This window comes from Procambarus clarkii, chromosome 66 (assembly GCF_040958095.1).
Source record: "Procambarus clarkii isolate CNS0578487 chromosome 66, FALCON_Pclarkii_2.0, whole genome shotgun sequence".
Classification (NCBI taxonomy): Eukaryota; Metazoa; Arthropoda; class Malacostraca; order Decapoda; family Cambaridae; genus Procambarus; species Procambarus clarkii.
The window spans coordinates 21613276-21632215 of record NC_091215.1 but is presented as its reverse complement, the minus strand read 5'-3'; the positions used below and the strand labels follow the sequence as shown (position 1 = coordinate 21632215).

The window sequence follows — 18940 nt, the reverse complement described above, 5'->3', positions numbered from 1 at the left end:
ACAAGCATTTTCTGTTCAGTCCAGATGTTGTTCTTCACTTGGGAAGTTGATAAATTAACTCTACAAAGTTCATTTCACAATTGTATTATGTGATAAAATTATGTATTATGTGGCTTGGCGATCAAAGGTGCATTTCGTCGACCCTTGGCAACATTATTAAAGGCATAGTACTAGTCAATACAATTGATTGATTGATGAAGATTAAGCCACAGAAGAGGTGGCATGGGCATGAGTAGCCCGCCAGGATTCAATTTTAGAGCAGCACCACTGATCGTCTATAGAGAATGGTCAGTCTCGGTGCTTATTAAGTAAGCTCCACGACTGACCAATCCCCGACAACACTCGTGGATCCATTTGGGTACAGTTTTCCATCACATTCTGGCACAAGCGCGGGCCGCGCTGAGTCTGCACATGTGAGAACGGCTGCAGAAACACGCAAGCCACAGATCACTAAGAACTCTAAACGACCCGACCAGGATTCGAACCTATGACGTTCAGGATCACCCCCAAACGTACACAGTACCGTGACCACCGCACCATTGACTGCCTATAAGGGGGTGATCCTGAACGTCATGGGTTCGAATCCTGGTCAGGTCATTTAGAATTCTTAGTGATTTATGTCTTGCATGTTCCTGCAGCCTCTCTCTCTCTCTCTCATATATATATATATATATATATATATATATATATATATATATATATTGTGACGATAATCTCCTTCAAGAGATTGAGCCTGCTCTTCCCTCCAAAATTACGTCTTCACAACTATATAAAAGACTATGGAAGAAATGTCCAACAACGACAACAAACACCAGCAAGGCTTGCCAGGGTGAGCAGAAACGTATGCAACCAGCCACCTGTTCGAACTCCAACCACCAAACTACCCGTTGATCGCTACGGCTCCGCTGATTGGTCGCCGGTCTGGCTGCACCTGCACTCGCCCCCAATACTACCTGATGTCTGGGGTCACCCCAACATCAGTCCTCAGAATGTTCCGTGCTTTCGTAGCCAGCACTCCTCCCAGCTAGACGTTAGCGTGTACTGAGAGAGGTGGTGGCTTTAAGCCAATATTCCAGCACCTCCCACTTACCTTTTGTGTTGCACTTCTTGTTATTTTGACTTAACGTAACTTTTCATTGTGTCATTTAAGTATTCTTATTATTTTGATTCATTGATTTTATTATAAGAATTTGTTTGTGCATTATTTTCATGTTTTGATTTATTTAACGTAATTAAAATTTCATTGTTAAAGTTTACTTGTGTTTTGTGTGTCTTCTCCTTACCTTACCACAGACGAAGTTCCAGTTTTTTCTATTTTTTTTTATAACTATGTGACGAGGCCATACCCCTAGCCTTAAACAGCCGAACACCAACGCGTTACCGTCACAAGTTATATGGGGGCCCTGTCCTAGGAGCTTCACTCAGGTACTGGTGATAAGTGGTAATTTATGGTAAGCGTATTTAACTTTGTTAACGTAGCTTTACTATTTTTCATTCAATTTCATTTTTTATAAGGTGCGGTGTATTGTGCATTACGAGAGTAACATATAGTGAAGGTGAGACAACTTTGGATTACGTGGTGACTGTAGGCCTCAGTCATACTCTTAATTGGTCATCTCTCCCTCCATGTTATTACTCGTATTTACCATCTATGTCCCTTGAATATTTCTCATTCTGACAGATCATCATATTGGTACCCTGGTACTGTGGTCTGCCCCGGGTCAAGAGTACCCAATCTTCTGCAATCTGACTGTAGGAGGACAAAGAGGGCCATAGTTCCTCTAGCTCGAACTTTAGTTGCTGAATTGGGACCTCAGCAGCAGTTCTCGTCACCAGTTGACACCTCGCACCCCTACACGTCAGTCAGAGATGATGATACATACAACGGTAGGGAATTAGCTTATTTTTTCAGAGCACAAAAGTTCGCTAATTCTGTAAGTATCATATTAAATTAAGTAGGAAAAACTTGCTTTATGTCCTATAGAGACTTGGCAAGGTATGCCTACATCCTTGGACTACCAATTTTACTTTTGAAGCATTTAACTGTTTCATTTGTTTTCGAAACTTTGTTTCATTTGTTAGTAGGATTTTCTTGCCCTTATTCTCTTACATGAGTACCGGGTACAAGATTTCCTGCGCCCTTGATTTAATTTAATCATTTAATATCTTTCACTTAACGTTAATTGTTAAAGATCACACAGGATAGGTACCAGTTGCCACGTTGTCCTGTTTCTGACATTTCATTATTGAACATTCGTGTACCTTTATTTGCTAATTTCACCATGTTTCGTCTCCAAACTTTCCGTGCAAATCCAGCAGGTGAAATAGGAACTTTAAGTCGTGCCAAGAGGACTGAACTACAAACTCTTGCACATGAGTATCAACTAGAAGTTCCCTATCAAGCCAACAAAAATGACCTACACAACCTGTTGCTGGATTACTATTTAGAGCAAGGTAAGATAGACTCTGAAACTCATGAAACTTACTATATTGCAGATAAAACTGACTTGGCAACGATGAAACTTAAACTAGAGCTGGCTAAGATTGAACGTGAGCAGCAAAAGGAAGCCCGCGAACAGCAAAGGGAAGCCCTCGAACAACAAGAACGAGCTGCTGCCATACGAAGAGAAGAACGAGAACGTGAAGCTGCTTTGAGGAGAGAAGAACACGAACGAGGACTCGCCCTCCAAGAACGTGAGGTTGCACTACTCCAGGAGCGGGAACGAGTACAGCTTGAAACCAAACGACGCGAGTTGGAGATGCAACGCGAACATGACAAGCAACAAGCGACTCTGGCTCTAGAGTGTCGTCAACGTGAAATCGCCTTGGAAACTTCCCACTTCACTCAACGCCAACAAGCTACTGCCAATCTTCCCGTCAGTTTTAATATATCACATGCAAGTAAGTTAATGCCATCCTTTGTAGAAGCAGAAGTTGATGTTTTTTTCACCACCTTTGAAACCCTTGCTAATCAACTCAGTTGGCCTGTCGACCAATGGGCCACACTTCTCAGAGTCCATCTTACAGGTAGAGCTGCAGTCACACTCAGTACTTTGGCGTCTGAGAATGACTACTACACTCTGAAACAAGCAGTGTTGGACGCCTACCTCCTCTCTACTGAAAGTTATAGAAGGAAATTCCGTGACCACCTGAAGGCAAGTACCACTACCTTCCTCGAGTTTGCTAACACGAAACGGAGGTATTTCATGAAATGGCTGGAAGCAGCACATGTCTCTACTTTTACAGAACTCGTCAACCTGATGCTTGTTGAAGAATTCTTGAGACGTGTGCCGCCTCCTGTCCGCCTCTACTTAGCAGATAAAGAAGAAACCGACTACCTGAAGTGTGCTAAGTCGGCTGACACTTACAGCCTCGTCCACCGGCTGACACCTGAACCATCCTCCAGTAAGAAGTCGTGGTACAGTTACGAGAAGGTGAGCCCCGATCAAGCTGGTTCACAACTGTACTGCAAGTATTGTAGACTCTATGGACATACCATAGACAAGTGTGGTAAGTCTCAATACAAGGGAACCACTGACCAACAACGACCCAAACCAACTCCTCCTAAGTCCGGTAAGCCTGTGATGAATGTTGGTGTTGATGTTAATGATCTTTCTCTTTTCAGTAACCACCTGTATACTGGAACTGTCTCTGCCAACGGTTCAAATCCGGAGGGACGTTTCAAATTGAAGATCTTGAGGGACACAGCGGCTCTACAATCGATCATCTTGAAGTCGGCTGTGCCCAACATAGTCTACACCGGGGAAACAGTCTTCATCACTGACCTCACTGCTACCACTCCATACCCTCTCGCCAGAGTCCACCTGGATTGTCCCTACGTGAACGGGGAAGTCCAAGTCGCCGTCAGGGAAAAGCCTTTTCCCATGCCTGGAGTGCAACTTCTCCTAGGCAACGACTTGGCAGAAGACCTGCAACCGACCAACCTGATCGTCATGGACAAACCCCAGGTGTGTAACTCTGTGCCAAGTAATCCTATTCTCGAGTATGTTCCAGCAGAGGTTCAAGAGAGTGATGAAGTTTCTCCTCCGGTTCTCGTGACCACCCGTGCACAAGCCGCACGTCCACAGCCAGCTGACTCTACTGCCACCGCTGTCCCTCAAGACCCTCAGAAACTACCCCCGCATCTGACCAAGTTGGAGTTCCGTAAGTTGCAGAGGGAAGATCTTACTTTAACACCATTGTTTTTCCAGGCTGAGACTCAACCCGACAGTATTCCTGGGTTCTTCCTAGAGAACGACTTGCTCTACCGCAGATATAGACCCAGTAAACTGAAGGAGGACGACGATTGGGCCAACATCGAACAACTTGTGATTCCCACCAGCCTGCGGCCCACTATTCTACACCTGGCCCACGGAGCATTCTCCCACTACGGCTTCAACAAGACTTACCATGGGATTCGTCAAGACTACTACTGGCCAGGTATGGTAAACAACGTCAAACAGTACGTAAAACAGTGTCATACATGTCAGATGGCAGGCAAACCGAACGTCTCCATTCCCAGAGCACCACTGATTCCCATACAGGTGCCTGCGGAACCTTTCCACAGACTCATAATAGACTGTGTTGGTCCTTTACCTCGGACCAGTTCAGGTAACGCCTACATCCTAACCATCCTGTGTCCTACCACCAGATTTCCCATAGCAGTTCCAGTGAAGAACATCACGGCTGCTACGGTTATCAAACATCTATTGAAGATCTTCACTCAATACGGATTTCCCAGGGAGATTCAAAGTGACTGTGGCACCAACTTCACCAGTGATCTCTTCAAAAGGACACTGGAGGAGTTCAACATCAAACAGGTATTGTCCAGCCCCTATCATCCTGCTTCACAGGGTTCTCTTGAACGTAGTCATCAGACCATCAAAGCACTCTTGAAAAAGTTTTGTAGTGAAACCTCAAAGGATTGGGATAAGCAGATTGACCTAATAATGTGTATTTTCAGAAGTCTCCCCAATGAGTCCCTAGGAGTATCTCCTTATGAGATGCTCTACGGCCGTAAGTGCCGTACTCCCCTTAAGGCTTTCAAAGACTCTCTCAGAGATGCCACCTTCAGTGAGCATCAGAATGTGCCCCAGTTTCTTCAAAACCTTCAGCACATTCTAGAGAGAGTCCACCGCTTTGCCCATGATAATCTATTGAAAGCCCAGGTGAGAATGAAGACTCATTACGACCAGACCAGCAAAGTAAGAAAATTCAAGCCGGGAGACTTCGTCCTTGCTTATTTCCCTATCCCAGGTTCACCTTTACAAAACAGATTTTCAGGACCCTACTGCGTCAAAGAGTGCAGGAATAATAATAATTATGTGATAGAGACTCCAGATAGGCGGCGGAAGACCCAGCTGTGCCACGTCAACCTCCTGAAGCAATATAATGGTACTCCTCCCACTGTCTTGATTAATTGTTCTACCTTCACAGAACCCTACATCCACAGTGAGACCATCCCGGCTTCTTCTCCCGAAAGCACTGACAAGGAGTCGGCGCTTTCTAATTCCAAAATCCTTAATGATCTTCCCAAATGCTTTCAGGATAATAATCGTGCTCCTATGCCCTCTTCTAATTCCACTCTCACCTCGTCAGATAAGCCCTTCATCCTCCATGTCGACGCCAATGGTACCGACGTGGGTGGTGTCGTGATGCAGCAACGAGGCGAGAAGAATACACCTGTCAGCGACTACTGCTACAAGGATCTACGGAACAATTGGCAAGGAGCTACTCTTCCTCATCCTGAAGCTTCAGCACTTCACTCCACACCTGAAAAGTGCTCGGTCCACCATCAATACGGACCACACCACCCTACACCTCCTGCAGCACGCCCACTTCTCATCTCAACGTCTTCTACTATGGGCTTGCTACCTGCAGAAATTCAACCTGGAGACACGCTATACCAAGAGTCTGACAACATCTTAGCCCATGATCTCTCCAGAGTTTATGAAGTAGAAGCAACTCCATCCATTACTCCACCACATAACGACGTACTTCTTCCAGAACCGCAGGCTTCGGGGGAGAGTTGTGACGATAATCTCCTTCAAGAGATTGAGCCTGCTCTTCCCTCCAAAATTACGTCTTCACAACTATATAAAAGACTATGGAAGAAATGTCCAACAACGACAACAAACACCAGCAAGGCTTGCCAGGGTGAGCAGAAACGTATGCAACCAGCCACCTGTTCGAACTCCAACCACCAAACTACCCGTTGATCGCTACGGCTCCGCTGATTGGTCGCCGGTCTGGCTGCACCTGCACTCGCCCCCAATACTACCTGATGTCTGGGGTCACCCCAACATCAGTCCTCAGAATGTTCCGTGCTTTCGTAGCCAGCACTCCTCCCAGCTAGACGTTAGCGTGTACTGAGAGAGGTGGTGGCTTTAAGCCAATATTCCAGCACCTCCCACTTACCTTTTGTGTTGCACTTCTTGTTATTTTGACTTAACGTAACTTTTCATTGTGTCATTTAAGTATTCTTATTATTTTGATTCATTGATTTTATTATAAGAATTTGTTTGTGCATTATTTTCATGTTTTGATTTATTTAACGTCATTAAAATTTCATTGTTAAAGTTTACTTGTGTTTTGTGTGTCTTCTCCTTACCTTACCACAGACGAAGTTCCAGTTTTTTCTATTTTTTTTTATAACTATGTGACGAGGCCATACCCCTAGCCTTAAACAGCCGAACACCAACGCGTTACCGTCACAATATATATATATATAAACACCAGAAGGGGTACCTGGCGGTGCCTGGGGTAATCATCCTCCCCCCCCCACCCCTATTCCACTTCTTCTTCCCCCATTTTCCCTACCACTCCCCCACTCCCATCCCCTCGTCCTCCTCCGCTTCCCGTCTCTCTTCCTTTTCTCAGAAAATGTATTATTACAAAGCACTGAAAAATTCACGGGGAAACACACCAAATATTTCACACTTGACTCCATGAAACTCGCTTGAGGTTGTCTTATAACTGTTTGGGAGAGAGAGAGAGAGAGAGAGAGAGAGAGAGAGAGAGAGAGAGAGAGAGAGAGAGAGAGAGAGAGAGAGAGAGAGAGAGAGAGAGAGAGAGAGAGAGAGAATTCGAGTTCAAACTCACTCATAATATTCACAATAAATCATCACACAATCTTCTCGCAATTTTGATTTAAAAATCTACAATTAATTATACGAATATAAACATTTACTTATCAATGAACGCACACACACACACACACACACATCAGCAGGCAGCAGCAGCTTACTGGCATATATCATACATATTCCTAAACGACTCATGTATCCTCCTCTCAGCTCTACATAGTCGCCTGCCAGCTTCAGCGATGAATAACCATTGAATTTCCTTTACACGGTTGCCAGGGGCTTCATCACAACCAGCATTCATTGCCTTGCTTTTCATCCCGCGTGGAGCAGCATTGTGTTCGTAAATCAATCACGCCAAAGCATGCTTTTCGTAATAATGGAATTGGCAAATTAAATTCTCGGTGAACAGCAACTTTGGACTTCCAAAATAATGAATATATTCATTATTTTGGAAGCCTATATATATATATATATATATATATATATATATATATATATATATATATATATATATATATATATATATATGTCGTACCTAATAGCCAGAACGCACTTCTCAGCCTACTATTCAAGGCCCGATTTGCCTAATAAGCCAAGTTTTCATGAATTAATGTTTTTTCGTCTACCTAACCTACCTAACCTAACCTAACCTAGCTTTTTTTGGCTACCTAACCTAACCTTACCTATAAATATAGGTTAGGTTAGGTTAGGTAGGGTTGGTTAGGTTCGGTCATATATCTCCGTTAATTTTAACTCCAATAAAAAAAAATTGACCTCATACATAGAGAAAAGGGTTGCTTTATCATTTCCTAAGAAAAAAATTATAGTAAATATATTAATTCAGGAAAACTTGGCTTATTAGGCAAATCGGGCCTTGAATAGTAGGCTGAGAAGTGAGTTCTGGCTACTAGGTACGACATATATATATATATATATATATATATATATATATATATATATATATATATATATATATATATATATATATATATATATATATATATTAATATTATTAAATATGACCGAAAAAGTAAGATTAATAATTCTAACACGAATTTTCTCAATCTTTCGTACATTTCTTTTCACTGTTGGAGGTAATTCAAAAATCATTTCTCCAAAATTCATTTTTATTTCTAGTCTGACGCGACACGAGCGCGTTTCGTAAAACTTATTACATTTTCAAAGACTTTAGTTTACAAATACACAACTGAATAGAACTTACACATCTCCGATTTTGTTTATATCTACATTTGAGTGAGGTGGATGGGGTGAGGTGGCATTAATAGGGTATTAATTTCATCAACACAAGACAGAACAAGAGGTGGCATTAATAGGGTATTAATTTCATCAACACAAGACAGAACACGAAACAATGGGTATTGAAATGGAAGTGATTGTAGAAAGCCTATTGGTCCATATTTCTTGATGCTTCTATATTGCAGCGGAGTCTTGAGGTGGGTAGAATATAGTTGTGCATTAATTGGCTGTTGATTGCTGGTGTTGACTTCTTAATGTGTAGTGCCTCGCAAACGTCAAGCCGCCTGCTATCGCTGTATCTATCGATGATTTCTGTGTTGTTTACTAGGATTTCTCTGGCGATGGTTTGGGTGTGGGAAGAGATTATATGTTCCTTAATGGAGCCCTGTTGCTTATGCATCGTTAAACGCCTAGAAAGAGATGTTGTTGTCTTGCCTATATACTGGGTTTTTTGGAGCTTACAGTCCCCAAGTGGGCATTTGAAGGCATAGACGACGTTGGTCTCTTTTAAAGCGTTCTGCTTTGTGTCTGGAGAGTTTCTCATGAGTAGGCTGGCCGTTTTTCTGGTTTTATAGTAAATCGTCAGTTGTATCCTCTGATTTTTGTCTGTAGGGATAACGTTTCTATTAACAATATCTTTCAGGACCCTTTCCTCCGTTTTATGAGCTGTGGAAAAGAAGTTCCTGTAAAATAGTCTAATAGGGGGTATAGGTGTTGTGTTAGTTGTCTCTTCAGAGGTTGCATGGCGTTTCACTTTCCTTCTTATGATGTCTTCGACGAAACCATTCCAGAAGCCGTTGTTGACTAGGACCTGCCTAGGTCCTAGTCAACAACGGCTTCTCCAATGGTTTCGTCGAAGACATCATAAGAAGGAAAGTGAAAAGCCATGCAACCTCTGAAGAGACAACTAACACAACACCTATACCCCCTATTAGACTATTTTACAGGAACTTCTTTTCCACAGCTCATAAAACGGAGGAAAGGGTCCTGAAAGATATTGTTAATAGAAACGTTATCCCTACAGACAAAAATCAGAGGATACAACTGACGATTTACTATAAAACCAGAAAAACGGCCAGCCTACTCATGAGAAACTCTCCAGACACAAAGCAGAACGCTTTAAAAGAGACCAACGTCGTCTATGCCTTCAAATGCCCACTTGGGGACTGTAAGCTCCAAAAAACCCAGTATATAGGCAAGACAACAACATCTCTTTCTAGGCGTTTAACGATGCATAAGCAACAGGGCTCCATTAAGGAACATATAATCTCTTCCCACAACCAAACCATCGCCAGAGAAATCCTAGTAAACAACACAGAAATCATCGATAGATACAGCGATAGCAGGCGGCTTGACGTTTGCGAGGCACTACACATTAAGAAGTCAACACCAGCAATCAACAGCCAATTAATGCACAACTATATTCTACCCACCTCAAGACTCCGCTGCAATATAGAAGCATCAAGAAATATGGACCAATAGGCTTTCTACAATCACTTCCATTTCAATACCCATTGTTTCGTGTTCTGTCGATTGATTGATTGATGATTGATGAAGATTAAGCCACCCAAAAGGTGGCACGGGCATGAATAGCCCGTAAGTGGTGGCCCTTTTGAGCCATTACCAGTATCAAGAGCTGATACTGGAGATCTGTGGAGGTGCGAATGCACCCTGCATGACGGGAGATGTCTCCCGTGAACACTGCTAACGATTGATTGATGAGGATTAAGCCACCCAAAAGGTGGCACGGGCATGAATAGCCCGTAAGTGGAGGCCCTTTTGAGCCATTACCAGTATCAATAGATGATACTGGAGATCTGTGGAGGCGCGACTGCACCCTGCGTGACGGGAGATGTCTCCCGGACCAAGTGGTGACCAGATGGTGCGTGTTCTGTCTTGTGTTGATGAAATTAATACCCTATTAAATACCACCTCACCCCATCCACCTCACTCAAATGTAGATATAAACAAATCGGAGATGTGTAAGTTCTATTCTGTTGTGTATGTGTAAAGTCTTTGAAAATGTAATAAGTTTTACGAAACGCGCTCAAGTGTCGCGTCAGGCTAGAAATAAAAATGAATTTTGGAGAATTGATTTTTGAATTACCTCCAACAGTGAAAAGAAATGTACGAAAGATAGAGAAAATTCGTGTTAAAATTATTAATCTTACTTTTTCGGTCATATTTAATAATATATGTCTACAGGAAAGACTGCTACCAAAATATACTAATATATATATATATATATATATATATATATATATATATATATATATATATATATATATATATTCGGACTTCAAGATTACTTATGCATATTAAGACTTCGAGATGTATATTATGCATATATATATAAAGATTACATATGCATATATTAAGACAACATAATAGTCATATATTAAGAGCAATATAATAAATACATACCTTAAGATCAAGATAATATATGCATATATTAAGACGAACATAATATATTCCCATATTCAGACCAAGATAATATATGCACACAATCAGTCCAAATCAAAACAATAACAATGAAGGGAGAGCGGGAAGCGTGCGGACAGCAGTGAGGACACTCCGACTTTAACACTCAACAGGGTGGAGGACCCCGTCACAGGAGCCAGGACCCCCCCACACACACACGCACACGAGCATACACGCACACGAGCACACACACACACAAATACAGTACCTTGGATACAGTACCAAAAAGAGACTAGTGAAAAAGCTAGAGATGCAGGCAGGAGTGAAAGGGAAGGTACTCCGTTGGATAAGGGAGTACCTAAGTAACAGAAGACTGCGAGTCACTGTGAGGGGTGAGGCCTAAGACTGGCGGGACGTCACCAGTGGAGTCCCGCAGGGTCCAGTCCTTGGACCTATACCGTTTCTAATATATGTAAATGATCTCCCCGAGGGTATAGAATCGTTCCTCTCACTGTTTGCTGATGATGCAAAAATTATGAGGAGGATTAAAACAGAGGATGATAGTAGGAGGCTACAAGATGACCTAGACAGACTGAATGACTGATCCAACAAATGGGTATTAAAGTTCAACCCGAGTAAATGCAAGATCATGAAATTAGGCGATAGAAACAAGAGGCCAGACACAGGATACCGATTGGAAAATGAAGTACTCCATGAAACGGACAGAGAGAAAGATCTAGGAGTTGATATCACACCAAACCTGTCTCCTGAAGCCCACATAAAAGAATTCGACGCAGTCTAACATCAGAACAGTCTTCAGGAACCTGTGTAAGGAATCATTCAGAACCTTGTACACAGAATATGTAAGACCAATCCTGGAGTATGCGGCCCCAGCATGGAGCCCGTACCTTGTCAAGCACACGACGAAGCTGGAAAAAATTCAAAGGTATGCCACTAGGCTAGTTCCAGAACTAAGAGGCATGAGTTACGAGGAAAGGCTACGTGAGATGCACCTCACGACACTGGAAGACAGAAGAGTGAGGGACACATGATCACTACCTTTAAAATTCTCAGAGGAATTGACAGGGTAGACAAAGATAAACTGTTTAACACGGGTGGTATGTGAACACGGGGACACAGGTGGAAACTGACTACCCAAATGAGCCACAGAGACGTAAGAAAGAACTTTTTCAGTGTCAGAGTAGTTGACAGGTGGAATGCATTAGGCATCGATGTGGTGGAGGCTGACTCCATACATAGTTTTAAATGTAGATATAACAGAGCTCAGTAGGCTCAGGAATCTGTACATCAGTTGATTGACAGTTGAGAGGCCGAACCAAAGAGTCAGAGCTCAACCCCCGCAAGCACAACTAAGTATACACACACACACACACGTTGATGAGGATATTATGAGGTATACCTCCACAGCCCGGGTTGTGAGGAGGAGCTCAGGGCGAGAGTGGTGAGGTTGTGAAGAAATATTGACAGACAGGCGAGCCCGTCCACCGAGATCTGCCATTACGTATAAACCTCCAGAAACGTACATACCCATGCAACCCACCTAACCTATCACTCCCAGGCAAAGAAATATTCCAGATATTTTAGATACATTTCTGTTCGTAGTAGGCAGCATGTATGGCATTGTTTATACGTACTAAAAGCGACCTATTATAGTTGCGAGGACGGATTTTGTCTGACGAGGGTGAAACTAAACTGAATAACGGCACATATTAACATTGTAGACGTCAAATGGTGAGTGACATGAAGTAATCTACAGCGGTAATCACCTAATACATAACTATATATCAACATGAGTATGTGGGTACATATTGCCAGGGTACATATACATATTGCTGTAGGTACACACTACCAGGGTGTGGCTGTAGGTACACACTACCAGGGTGTGGCTGTAGGTACACACTACCAGGGTGTGGCTGTGGGTACACACTACCAGGGTGTGGCTGTAGGTACACACTACCAGGGTGTGGCTGTAGGTACACACTACCAGGGTGTGGCTGTAGGTACACACTACCAGGGTGTGGCTGTAGGTTCACACTACCAGGGTGTGGCTGTAGGTACACAGTACCAGGGTGTGGCTGTAGGTACACACTACCAGGGTGGTGGTACACACTACCAGGGTGTGGCTGTAGGTACACACTACCAGGGTGTGGCTGTAGGTACACACTACCAGGGTGTGGCTGTAGGTACACACTACCAGGGTGTGGCTGTAGGTACACACTACCAGGGTGTGGCTGTGGGTACACACTACCAGGGTGTGGCTGTGGGTACACACTACCAGGGTGTGGCTGTGGGTACACACTACCAGGGTGTGGCTGTGGGTACACACTACCAGGGTGTGGCTGTAGGTACACACTACCAGGGTGTGGCTGTAGGTACACACTACCAGGGTGTGGCTGTAGGTACACACTACCAGGGTGTGGCTGTAGGTACACACTACCAGGGTGTGGCTGTAGGTACACACTACCAGGGTGTGGCTGTAGGTACACACTACCAGGGTGTGGCTGTAGGTACACACTACCAGGGTGTGGCTGTAGGTACACACTACCAGGGTGTGGCTGTAGGTACACACTACCAGGGTGTGGCTGTAGGTACACACTACCAGGGTGTGGCTGTAGGTACACACTACCAGGGTGTGGCTGTAGGGTACACACTACCAGGGTGTGGCTGTGGGTACACACTACCAGGGTGTGGCTGTGGGTACACACTACCAGGGTGTGGCTGTGGGTACACACTACCAGGGTGTGGCTGTGGGTACACACTACCAGGGTGTGGCTGTGGGTACACACTACCAGGGTGTGGCTGTAGGTACACACTACCAGGGTGTGGCTGTAGGTACACACTACCAGGGTGTGGCTGTAGGTACACCCTACCAGGGTGTGGCTGTAGGTACACACAACCAGGGTGTGGCTGTAGGTACACACTACCAGGGTGTGGCTGTAGGTACACACACCAGGGTGTGGCTGTAGGTACACACTACCAGGGTGTGGCTGTAGGTACACACTACCAGGGTGTGGCTGTAGGTACACACTACCAGGGTGTGGCTGTAGGTACACACTACCAGGGTGTGGCTGTAGGTACACACTACCAGGGTGTGGCTGTAGGTACACACTACCAGGGTGTGGCTGTAGGTACACACTACCAGGGTGTGGCTGTAGGTACACACTACCAGGGTGTGGCTGTAGGTACACACTACCAGGGTGTGGCTGTAGGTACACACTACCAGGGTGTGGCTGTAGGTACACACTACCAGGGTGTGGCTGTAGGTACACACTACCAGGGTGTGGCTGTAGGTACACACTACCAGGGTGTGAAGGTGGATGTATTACGTGAAAAAAATGAGGTTTAAAGCTTTAGCATTTCGGGCAAGTATTAAATTAGCACAGAATTTCCAGCTAATTTAACACATGCAGGTGAACCCAGTCGCCTTTGGATACAAACAAAAACGTGTTTGTGTATACTTGTGTATACCAAATGACGGGTATACACAGACAGAATTTGTATTCACCTAATTTATTAATATTAAGTGGTGATAATTAGAAATTATATTGATGTAGTTCTATTTGTAGACTGTAAAGGATGAAGTGGATTACTATAGTGATGAAATTACAGACTTCATTGTTCTACCTCTGTATGAAGTGACTTGTATAAACTCATCAGAAAGTTATTATATATATATATATATATATATATATATATATATATATATATATATATATATATATATAAAATGTTGTACCTAGTAGCAAGAACGTCGTACTCGGCTTACTATGCAAGGCCCAATTTGCCTAATATGCCAAGTTTTCCTGAATTTCAATATTTTTCTAATATTTTTCTTATGAAATGATAAAACTATCAATTTCATTATGTATGACTTAATTTTTTTTAATTTCTAGTTACAACTAACGGAGATATATGACCGAACCTAACCTCCATACATAGCTATAGGAGGTACGGTAACCTAACCTAACCTATCTTAACCTAACCTAAACTAACATAACTAAATCAATAATTTATGTTCTTAATATAATATAATAAAAATATTTAAAATAAACCAACTGGAAACATTTTATTGAAAATAAAGAAAATCACTCGGCCTATTAGGCAAATCGGGCCTTACATAGTAGGCCGAGAAGTGTGTTCTGGCTCCTAGGTACAACATTATATATATATATATATATATATATATATATATATATATATATATATATATATATATATATATATATATATATATATATTTATTTAATTTTTATTTATTAATTTACGTGCATGGAGTGTTAGCATAAATTCAGTTTGACTGGGAATATCCGAGACAGAGGGTTTTGAGAGAGAGAGAGAGAGAGAGAGAGAGAGAGAGAGAGAGAGAGAGAGAGAGAGAGAGAGAGAGAGAGAGAGAGAGAGAGAGAGAGAGAGAGAGAGAGACAGAGACATATATGAGGAAAGATAAACTGAAACGATACGTGGCCAAAAGTGAGAGACAGAGCCAAAGAGAGAACACAATTTTTACAGAAACGGAGAAGACAGAGATAGAGAAAGGAAACATTCCAAACGCATTTATATTATAAAACTCATGTAAAAAAACAAATAAGTCTATGAATAAAAAATGAGCATCGCACTCGCTTCCCACGAAGGGAGTCTGAGAAGCCATTGCATAACTGGCAAAATATTCCCAACATTAATGAAACTGCTTTTTTTTTTAACTTGAATACATTTTCGATTATATTGTACGGCGGCTCAGTTTTCCTTCAACAGAGTTTTTCTACATTTTTGTAATCAGTAGCAGAGGGAAGTTTTTAAATCCCTTGACAAGGTGACGGATCTTACTTCCATCACAAGTTCTGGTGCTTTTTTGTTGTGAGTGTGCATGTATGCGGCTACATAAGTGATACGTTTATTTTGGTTACTGCTGATGCTACTGGCGGAGACACGCCTACTGCTGTTCCTGCTGCTGCTGTTCCTGCTCTTGCTGCTCCTGCTGCTCCTGCTACTGCTGTTCCTGCTACTGCTGCTCCTGCTGTTCCTGCTACTGCTGCTCCTGCTGTTCCTGCTCGTGCTACTGCTGTTCTGCACTTCCTGATACCACTTCCATGGCTGTTGATACTGCAGGGTAGGAGGTAGTATATGCTTATGGTTGTATATTCATACATTTCCCTCCATACTCCTCATACTTGTCCCGTCATACTCCCCCCCCCCCCCCTCATACATCTCCCCTCCATGCTCCTCATAGTTCTTTCTCCATGCTCCTTCAGTATAATCATCTTTCCTGTACATACTCAGGCACTGCTATCTCCACTCTTCGTCTCCCTCTCTCTCTCCTTTCACTGCTCTCTTCCTCACCTCCCCCCCCCCCCGGTGCCAAGGAGGAAGAGTAAGGGGTGTGAGGAGAGGCAGCAAGTGCTCGAGGGTCGACAATGAGGGCACTTTCCTCATACTTACCCGCCCGCTTACTCAACAACCATCTCCCTTTTTTTCTGATCAACGCGCACACTGGCTTTCAACCCCCCTCCTTTTTTTTTAAATCAACGCTTTCTCATTTTTCATAAATGCTCGCTTTCACGTAAACTAACGCTCTCGTTTGTCGTTTAGTAACGCTCGCTCTCGTTTTTCGTAGATGAACTCTCTCCTTTTCCATATTTTATATAATATATATATTAGTATATTTTGGTAGCAGTCTCTCTTGTAAACATATGTTGTTAAATATGACCGAAAACGTAAGATTAATAATTCTAACGCGAATTTTCTCAATATTTCTTATGTTTCTTTTCAATGTCGATGGTAATTGAAAAATCAGTTCTCCAAAATTCATTTTTATTTCTAGTCTGACGCGACGCTTGAACGCGTTTCGTAATAACTTATTACATTTTCAAAGAGAGAGAATTTACACACACAAGTGTAACCTGTAAATACATCCATACATACATATACTCGCATTTGGGTGAGGTGATTGACTTTTACACAAGCCAGAACACGAACCAATGGATATAAAACATAAGAAAGTAACTGCAGAAGGCCTATTGGCCCATAGCATCACTACTTCCTCTTGATGCTTCTATATTGGTTCGGAGTCTTGAAGTGGGTAGAATATAGTTGTGCATTAATTGGCTGTTGATTACTGGTGTTGACTTTTTGATGTGTAGTGCCTCGCAGATGTCGAGCCGCCTGCTATTGCTGTATCTATCGATGATTTCTGTGTTGTTTGTTAAGACTTCTCTGGTGATCTGGTTGTGGGAAGAACAACAGATTATATGTTGGAACATATAATCTCTTCAGAACAACCAGACCATCACCAGAGAAATCTTAATTAACAAACACAGAAATCATCGATAGATACAGCGATTAAACAGAGGATACAGTTAAGGACCGGCGCCCAGTAAATTCTCCCCAACTAGGATACGAACCCAGGACAAAGCGCTAGCGCACGCCAGGCGAGTATCTTACCACTGCGCCACTGGGAATCTAAAAGAAGCCTCAACACACTCAGGAAGAACAAAGCCACTGTAACTAACGAAGGCGCAGCTATATAAATCAAGGTCACAATAAATATCACACAAAAGCGTATATAACCATGTATAAAACTAATACACCATAACAAGAATAAATCTGTGCAGTATAAAACATTACAAAAGAACCCACCCCCCCTGACGAAGGTGGATAAAGAGAAAACGGCGACATTCCCGGCGCGAGGGGGTCCTTAACAAGTCCCGTGTCGGACCTAAGGAGAATTTACCGACTCTGGTAATACTGTTGCGGGGGAAGTATATTCTGGTTAATCATCGACGGAATTACGTCAACGTGTTCAGGTGGATAAGGGGGCAAGAAGGGAGAGAGAGAGGGAGGCCCGGGAGAAGCTGCGTGGTGGGCTGGTAAGGTGGCTTTGTGAGGGGCAGGGAGAGTGGGAGGCGGCCCGGGAGAGGGGTTAGAAGGGGAGCTGGGGAGATGGTAGTAAGAGGCAAGAACGAGGCACAGAGGGGTGGCAACGAGGAGGGGGTGGCAACGAGAAGGGGGGTGGCAACGGGGAGGGGGGTGGCAACGAGAAGGGGGGTGGCAACGGGGAGGGGGGTGGCAACGAGGAGGGGGGTGGCAACGAGGAGGGGGAGGCAACGAGGAGGGGGTGGCAACGGGGAGGGGGTGGCAACGAGGAGGGGGAGGCAACGAGGAGGGGTGGCAACGGGGAGGGGGGTGGCAACGGGGAGGGGGGAGGCAACGGGGAGGGGGGAGGCAACGGGGAGGGGGGAGGCAACGAGGAGGGGGGAGGCAACGAGGAGGGGGGAGGCAACGAGGAGGGGGGAGGCAACGAGGAGGGGGTGGCAACGAGGAGGGGGTGGCAATGAGGAGGGGGTGGCAATGAGGAGGGGGTGGCAACGAGGAGGGGGTGGCAACGAGAAGGGGAGTGGCAACGGGGAGGGGGTGGCAATGAGGAGGGGGTGGCAATGAGGAGGGGGTGGCAATGAGGAGGGGGTGGCAACGGGGAGGGGGGTGGCAACGAGGAGGGTGTGGCAACGGGGAGGGGGGTGGCAACGAGGAGGGGGGGTGGCAACGGGGAGGGGGGTGGCAACGGGGAGGGGGGTGGCAACGGGGAGGGGGGTGGCAACGGGGAGGGGGAGGAAACCACAACATAGAGTACAGGGGGTGGCATCATGCCGTGCACGGAGTGAACCTGCAATAAAAACCCTCAACAAAATACGACCCCCCACCCCCTCCGGGGTTTATATTCTGATAACGGCAGGATAACCCAGGAAATCAACACACGATATCATAACTACATATACCGAAGCTGTAAAACGGTCTTTATACCGAGCCTGAAACCTTCACTACCGTCCAGGGGTCGACCACCAGCGGGACCGTCCAGGTCGACCACCAGCGGGACCGTCCAGGTCGTCCACCAGTGGGACCGTCCAGGGGGCGACCACCAGCGGGACCGTCCAGGGGTCGACCACCAGCGGGACCGTCCAAGGGTCGACCACCAGCGGGACCGTCCAGGGTTCGACCACCAGCGGGACCGTCCAGGTCGACCACCAGCGGGACCGTCCAGGTCGACCACCAGCGGGACCGTCCAGGTCGACCACCAGCGGGACCGTCCAGGTCGACCACCAGCGGGACCGTCCAGGGGTCGACCACCAGCGGGACCGTCCAGGTCGACCACCAGCGGGACCGTC

At 44.6% G+C, this 18940-nt stretch overlaps 1 protein-coding gene across 4 annotated transcripts in view; it reads right to left on the bottom strand.

The window, feature by feature from the left end:
* The window catches only part of LOC123769351 (potassium voltage-gated channel subfamily KQT member 1), an 874235-nt gene that overhangs the window by 321798 nt on the left and 533497 nt on the right, over positions 1-18940 (bottom strand). The gene's annotated exons all lie outside the window — the stretch shown is intronic.